This window comes from Neltuma alba, unplaced genomic scaffold (assembly GCF_004799145.2).
Source record: "Neltuma alba isolate B1F8T4 unplaced genomic scaffold, ASM479914v2 tig00013668_pilon, whole genome shotgun sequence".
In the NCBI taxonomy this organism is placed as follows: Eukaryota; Viridiplantae; Streptophyta; class Magnoliopsida; order Fabales; family Fabaceae; genus Neltuma; species Neltuma alba.
Genome location: NW_021637837.1, coordinates 25455 through 33178, shown reverse-complemented (window position 1 = coordinate 33178; position 7724 = coordinate 25455). Strand labels below are relative to the sequence as shown.

Here is a 7724-nt window from a genome sequence, read left to right as displayed (position 1 = left end):
ATTTCCACGGCGGCTCTATCCTAAAACTGCCGTGGAAAATAATTTACAATGGCGGTTTACTAATAAACCGCTGTGAAAAATTGATTTTCCACGGCGGTTTAATATAGAACCGCCGTGGAAAGTTATTTTCAACGGCGGTTTTAATATAGAACCTCCGTTGAAAGTTAATTTTCCACAACGGTTAATAACCGCCGTGTTTTCTTATACTTTCAACGTCGACTCTTTTTACTCTGCCTCCAAAACCGCCGTTAAAAGCCTCAATTAACCGCCGTTTAAAAGCCATTTTATGGCAGTGTGCACATGAAATATTAGGGTGGAAACTACAGCTTCCGAAAAGAATGGATATGGATGTCAAGGTTTATGTGTAATGTAATATTAAATAAATAAAGGCAACAGAATAAGGTAAGAGGAGTGGGCAGTAGTATTATTTTAAGCTCAAGTTGCACATGATGAATGGAGGAAAGGGGTAGGAAACAGAAGAAAGTTGGCAGTAGCCCAGCGCCCAAACAAAGAATTCAATTCCCTGGCATTGAAAGTGCCATTTAATTTCCTCCCACCACAAATTAAAGCAAAAGTACAATAAAAGTTTATTATATTTAAAGTTATGACAGTGCAAACCAGTTATTTCTGTCGTGTCTAACCGCAAAGAGTTGGATATGATCCCCCTCTGGAAGTATTTAAATGTGCACTGTGTTTTGTACCTCAAAGGGACCTGACCCATCACTATACCATCATAATCATCTACTAGAAAGTATTCATTGCTTTTTCAGGTTCAAGAAACTAAGCAGTGGTCTCTCTGGGACGGGAATGAACTTGACGACCCAACCGATAGGCCAAGAAATAGCTGCAATTAGAATGCATGCACCCCATTGCCCCCAATTCAATCTTTCAGTGTCTGCAAATTTCTTAAGAAACTCCACCATCAACACCTGAAGCACAATAGTTATCCCTATGATTCCCAAAAACAACCTGTTCTTTTGAATCCCTTGGAACACATTCTTCTTCTCCAACTTCCTTGCATTAAACTCATTGAACACTTGGCATAACACAAATGTGTTGAAAATCAAAGTGTCATTTACCTTTGAACTCACCCCGAATATGGCCTCACCCTTGAACTGTAATGTCAATAGAATTGTGATCTGGTATAAAGCTTGGGCTAAGAGATTTCTCCACATGATATTAGTGATGAGAGGCTCACTTCTACCCACTGGGGGTTTGTCCAATAACTCCCTCGTAGGCTTCTCTGTTGCTAAAGCTAGAGCACCCAAAGTGTCCATTATTAGGTTCACCCACAATAGCTGGACTGCGGTTAATGGCACTTCTCCTGCTGATATTGCAGCCACAAAGTTAATTGCAAGAGCTGCAACATTTACTGTAAGCTGAAATTGAATAAACTTTTGGATGTTGTTATAAACACATCTTCCCCATTTAAGAACTGTGGCAACTGAGGTGAAATTATCATCCAAGATAACAATGTCTGAGCTTTCCTTTGCAACTTCAGTGCCTTGAATCCCCATAGAAAGTCCTATATCAGCTTCCTTTAATGCTGGAGCATCATTGGTGCCATCTCCTGTGACGGCAACGACGTGACCTTTCTGTTTGAGGCATTGAACCATTAGGAGCTTGTCAAAGGGGGAGGATCTTGCCATCACACAAATTTTCTCCACTTTGTTTAGTCTTTCCTCGACAGACAAGTTTCGAAATACCTCACCTTCGATGACTGCTTCAGATGTGTCTTGATTAGGATGGAGGATGCCGCATTCTGTAGCTATGGCTTTGGCTGTGAAAATATTGTCCCCTGTGATCATTTTGACATTCACTCCAGCTTGTTGGCAATTGTTTACAGCGTTCTTGACTCCTGGACGACATGGATCCTTAATACCAATAAGTCCTAAGAGGGTGAGCCCTTCTTCTCTTATATCTTTGATTCCTCTATCATCTTCTTCAGCTACTTCTGTTTGTGCAAAAGCAATACACCGAAGGCTGCTGGCCGCCATCCCTTGAATGATTTGCTCAAAGACTAGCTTTTTGTCGTCATCAAGTTCTTTCATATTGCCAGAAGCATCGTAGTACTTTGAACACAACCTGAGCACCATCTCAGCTGCTCCTTTCCAATGTGCATGGATTTTGTTGTCTGCCTTCCTTTTAATCAAAACCCCACTCATCTTCTTCTTTGAATTGAAGGCCTCCACATGAAGGATGGTAAAACTTTGCGTTAATTCCTCCATGTTCATGCCCAAATCAAGAACAGCCCATGAAAGAATGGCTTTTCTGTTGGACTACCTGAAAATTCATATTCGGAATTTTTTGTTTTAGACTTGTAAACACTACCTGTGGTGTTAAAGGCAACCCCTTCTTTGATTAGTTGTTGGACATCCGAATGAACTGATGATTGATAAGGTTCCTCTTCCATAGGTTGCTGTCCAAGCCAGAACTTCGTCACTTTCATCTCATTAAGCGTGAGTGTGCCAGTCTTATCAGTGCAAATGGTTGTGGCCGACCCCATTGTCTCGCAGGCAGAGAGCTTCCTCACCATAGCCATATCAGCCATCATCTTCTTCATGGAATAAGCAAGCGTCAATGTCACAGCCAATGGAAGCCCTTCTGGAATCGCGACCACGACAATAGTAACGCCAGCAGCAACAATTCCCACAACTCCATTCATTATGTCATCAAACTTGGTGCTGCTTCCCTTGAACTCCTTATTCCCATTCTCATCAGTTGTGTTCCCTGTGAAGTAGCGAACTAACATAACAACAAGAACAAGAAAAGCCACTGCCAAGCCAACTTTGCCAATGGCAGAAGTAAGCTGATTGAGGCGTTCTTGCAGAGGAGTTTCTTCATTGTTGTCTCTGCTTATGGAACCCATCATTTGACCCCATGTTGTGTTCGTACCGACAGAAGTGGCGAGCATTTTAGCAAACCCGTCAGCCACCTTAGTCCCAGAAAACAAAAATGGGTTTTTGTCGCCGTTAATCTCTACGTGGTCGCTCTCACCTGTCATGCTAGACTCATCAACTTGCAGAGAATGGCCTTCCAGGAGCAAGCCATCTGCAGGAACTTGGTCTCCGATCTTCAGCCACACGACGTCACCCACCACGATGTCGTAAATGGAAACTTGTTGCCGGCGACCACTTCGTACAACATCTACTTGGATGTTATTGCTAACCTGGGACAGCTTGTCGAATTGTCTGCTCTGTCTGAAGTTACTGATGGAAGATACAGCAATGACTAGAAAAACAGCAACGAAGATGCTTCCACCTTCGTACCAGCCTTCTTTGATTCCATTCTCTTTGATGCCGAAGCCAAGAGACAGAGCAGCGCAAACCAAGAGAATGAGAATGGTGGGGTCCTTGAAGCCCTCACTAACAAAATGAAAGAAACCTCTCGTAGGTGGTTTGGGATAGGTGTTAGATCCAAATGCGTCGCGCCGTCGCATGACGTCACTGGGATCATCATCATCACCACCGCCTTTGACTCCATTTTCAATGTCGGTTTTTAGAGCGGAGACCACGCCATGCACCCCACCAAGATTTTGCAGGGTCTCTTCATTTTTCTCCTTCACGAGATTGGTGAGTGTGGTTTGGCTAACACTGAAGAAGGAATAATCTGTGTCTAAATCGATAACAGTATAGGAGGAAGAAGGTGACAGGTTAGGCTTGTTCTTGATGGTGGTACGGGAGGGAAGCAAAGTGGATTTGAAGTGAGACAAGAGAGCTCTGTAACAATATATACTAACGAATGCGGAGCGCCATTTTTTGTTGGGTTTGCTAAGATTCTTTGGGGCATGCAGAAGTGTCTGTATTGTCTCCATATCTGGCAAAAATGCCTTCGACATGTTTGTTTTGATTGGCAGAAACTCAGAAACTTGTATGGGCAGTGAGCTATTATGAGGCTATCTGGAAGCTTAATAATATATATGCATATATATGTGTATATAAGGCATGACGTCTCAGGCTCTGTGTGTGTGTGTGTGTGTGTGTGTGGCAATGAAATAGAGGAATGCAAAGTGTAACGTTTCTGAAACTGAAGAATGAATAGCAGCTTGGTGGATATGCAGAAAACTTCTTGAAGGCTTAATAGTGTGTGTTCGTGTGTGTATCTATAAGACCATATTTATGGATGCTATATATGAAATATATATATATATATATGAACAAAAGAAGTAATATTATATGTATCTATAAAACTGTATATATGAAATATGAAGACAGGAGAGTTTCCGGACCTGAAGAATAGAAGGAGAGATAGCACAGAATTTGGAATGCAGAGTAGGCTGAAAAAGTGAAAGCTTAATAGAGGGTGTGGATATATATGACATACAATGGGATGATGATATATTTATACACAGGCAATAAGTTTCCCTGAAGGCGAAGTCACGTCGACATGAAGAATTCATTGCAAATAGCTTTTGGGGCAAATAAATAAATATTACACGCGGAACAGTGTTTGATACTAGAGTCTCTGGATTTGCCGTAACAAAACAAGGAAGAAGCGTTTGAAGTTTAAACTACGAAGTTTCGCAGGCAGGTTCCCAATGAAGTTGCGTGTCTCTTCTCGTCCCACTTTGCGTCGAAAGTAGGTTCCAACAATTATGACTTCAGATTCAGATTCATAGGTACGACAAATTATTCATATAAATGTCTGTATATTAAGAAATCTTTTACTACGTAGTACGTACTGATATTATTTTTATTGTGAAAATATTATGCATTGCTATGTGTAATTAATTTGAATTTTATTTGTAACTATCGATCATCTGCATTCTGCATGAGTTTCTTCGTTCGATGATTATTTGAATTTTTTTTTTTTGCAAGTTATATTGTCAGAAAAGAATAGGTTTCGACGGTTAATTTTAAAATAATATACTTTGTTTTTATTTATAAATTTCACGTCTAAACTTTTACTTACATATTAACGCGTGCTATAGGTAGGATCGACGCAGAAAAGAGAGACAATGATTCATTCAGCACTAAAATGACAATAAATTCCCATGTAAAAAGATATCGGAACAGCCAACAAGTCATATGGAGAAGCATCCTTTGAACGTCACTTCCTTTTGCAAATGGGATTCTCCTTTTTGTTGCGTGGAATAGCATTTAAGTTTTAAAAAAATTATTAAAAGATGAAGGGACAATCACAAAAAAGGCCTTGAAAATAAAAAAAATTATAAATAGAGACCCAATACAATATTAATATTGGTTTTGACAATAATTGATAAGCAAACGACAACAATTTTATGAACAGGTCCTTGTATATAATTTTTTAATTTTCAAGATTTTTTTTGTAATTTTTTTAAAAATAAGATGAATGCAACTCCTACAAGTCATTAAGAGAATCATAAATAGTACTACCTCCTATAAGACTTTGTTTGTAAACTGCAAATAAAATCTTATAATTAGAATCAGAGGTAGTACTTCATTTAGCTTTTTGCTCTTAGCCTTTCTAGTCACAGACCTTCCATAAGTTGCCATTTTCAATTGACTAGCTCTCAATAAAAGCACTACTATGACAAGCACAGGGCCTTAAATATGAAAAATTGAAATAAAAATAAAATATAAAACAACAATAAAATTAAAAATACAGTAAAGAATTGCCATTACAAATGGCAATAAACAGTTAATAAATATTTTGTGACTTAAAAATAAAAATGAGATAATTATTATTTTTTAATATATAGTACATATTTAATATTTCTTCAATTCATATAGATGTATTTGGTTGGGATTAAGTGTAAATTTTTGCCCGTCAAAGAATGTGATTTTCTCATTAGAATACAAAGCATTCGTTTTTTTTTTTTTTAATCAAAAGCTGAAATTACAAGCCACGCTAAATCCCATATCTAGCCTACCAGAAAGTTTCCCTAAATGATCAACGAGGGAGTTAAATTCTCTACAAAACTTGACTTGCCAATCCCTATTCATTAGGTGTCTAAGGTTCATCCATTAAAAGGTCGTTATCATCATAACCTCTGGGAGCCAAATTAATTGCTACAATACAGTCTGAATACAGATAGATCTTTTTAAGACTCTGGTAAAAGCCAAAGATGTCGGCAATGACTTGGGTACTCATGAGTTTACAGCTAAACCCACAAACCCATCTGTTACCATTTGCTTCTTTCCTGTGATTGGTTTTATGCTCATTAAAAATTTTAAGACACCTGAAAGACCAAATATCCCAACAGATAAGCATTCGTTTTGCTGTCAACCAGGGAGGACGCTCATCCTATCCTAACCATACAAATTTAGTATGGGCAGCCAAAATTTAAATTTTTAAAATTTTTATCTTTAAAAATATTTTTTTAATAGATAAAAAATTCAAAATAAATACAATCTCTTAAAACTATATTTTAATGGTGTAGATTTTACCCAATAATGTGCTCATCGTGAGTGCTGAATCTGTGCTGTTTAGCCGGGGTGTCTTCTGCCGACAGCCGCTTTTAAGCTAATGCGCTCCGTCGTTAAAAATTATGACGCGGCATGCATGTGGGAACAAGATGTGTGTACACAACCCAAAATGAGTAGCCTTTTTTGACTTATAAGTTTCAATAAGCATATTATCAAAATATTGGACTTGGGGTCGCGCCCCATTCTCGAGAAGCCGACTTAATTTGATTATGATTGAGTTCTCATCATATCAATTTATTTTAGGTTTAATTCTGATTTAATCCATTGGATATTATAAACTTATATATTATCTGAATATTATAAATTAAATCACTTATTTAATTTATATTATATTTAATTGGGTGATTATTTCAATTAATTGACTAAGTCAGCCGAGATATAATATTACTCGATTATTTTGTTTAATTGGGATGTTTTCTAATTTTTCAATCAGATAATCCGGCCTGTCAAGATATATTTTTGGAATAAATCCCATAAATTTTTTATTTATGTTTTCATCCTAAATATAGGAGTTAGATAATTAACTTATTATTATAAAAAATTAATTATTTATGATAGATGTGTTGATTTTTTTTAAAATATTTTTATTACGTTGCCCTGCAGATGGAAACTTTCTTTGGCATATACAATCCATTCGATAGTTTAGGGAAAAAAATTATTAATCTGGAGATAAAATAAATTAAGATTTTATATTTAAAATCAAAACAAATATACCAACTAGTTTTAGTATTTAGGATCAAAAAGAGTAGAATTTTTCTCTCAAAAATATGATATAAAATTCTTGTGATTATCTTCGAATACTGAAAATCTGAATTAATTTACTTCTTTGCAGTGTGTTTATTTTATTTAAATTGGTCCTTAAAATAACTTATAACAACTTAATAAGGACCGGAGTAGTATACTATAAATGTTTTGATGAATGGAATGAGCTTAATATTTTCTAAGTAAATTCATGGGTCCATGCTTTTAAGTTAAAATATATTGTCCCAACAACCTATTTGGCTATTTAAATATGTTAATATTTAAATTTGCCTTCCAAAAGAGAAAACTAAATTAAAAAGAAAGTAACCATTTGACCAAGAAAAAAGTGTTGTCCCTTATCCGCTAACAAGTTTTTTGTTTTTTTGGGGCCAGCGCTAACAAGTTGAAAGAAAGGAATAATTAGTACTCCCTCCGTTCCTTATTATAAGAGACAAATAACCGAAGTACGTTGATCAAAAAAACAGTTAAAGTTAGTTAAGAACAATTAATGTATAAAAAGTATAATTTTTTTTCCAAAAATACCCTCATTAATAAGGAGAGAGAGCATGAGAGAGA

The 7724-nt window shown here is 36.6% G+C and overlaps 1 pseudogene; it reads right to left on the bottom strand.

Moving 5' to 3' along the window:
* Positions 1-723: 723 nt before the first annotated feature.
* Positions 724-3838, bottom strand: LOC114738717 (putative calcium-transporting ATPase 13, plasma membrane-type; annotated as a pseudogene).
* Between the last annotated feature and the right edge of the window lie 3886 nt (positions 3839-7724).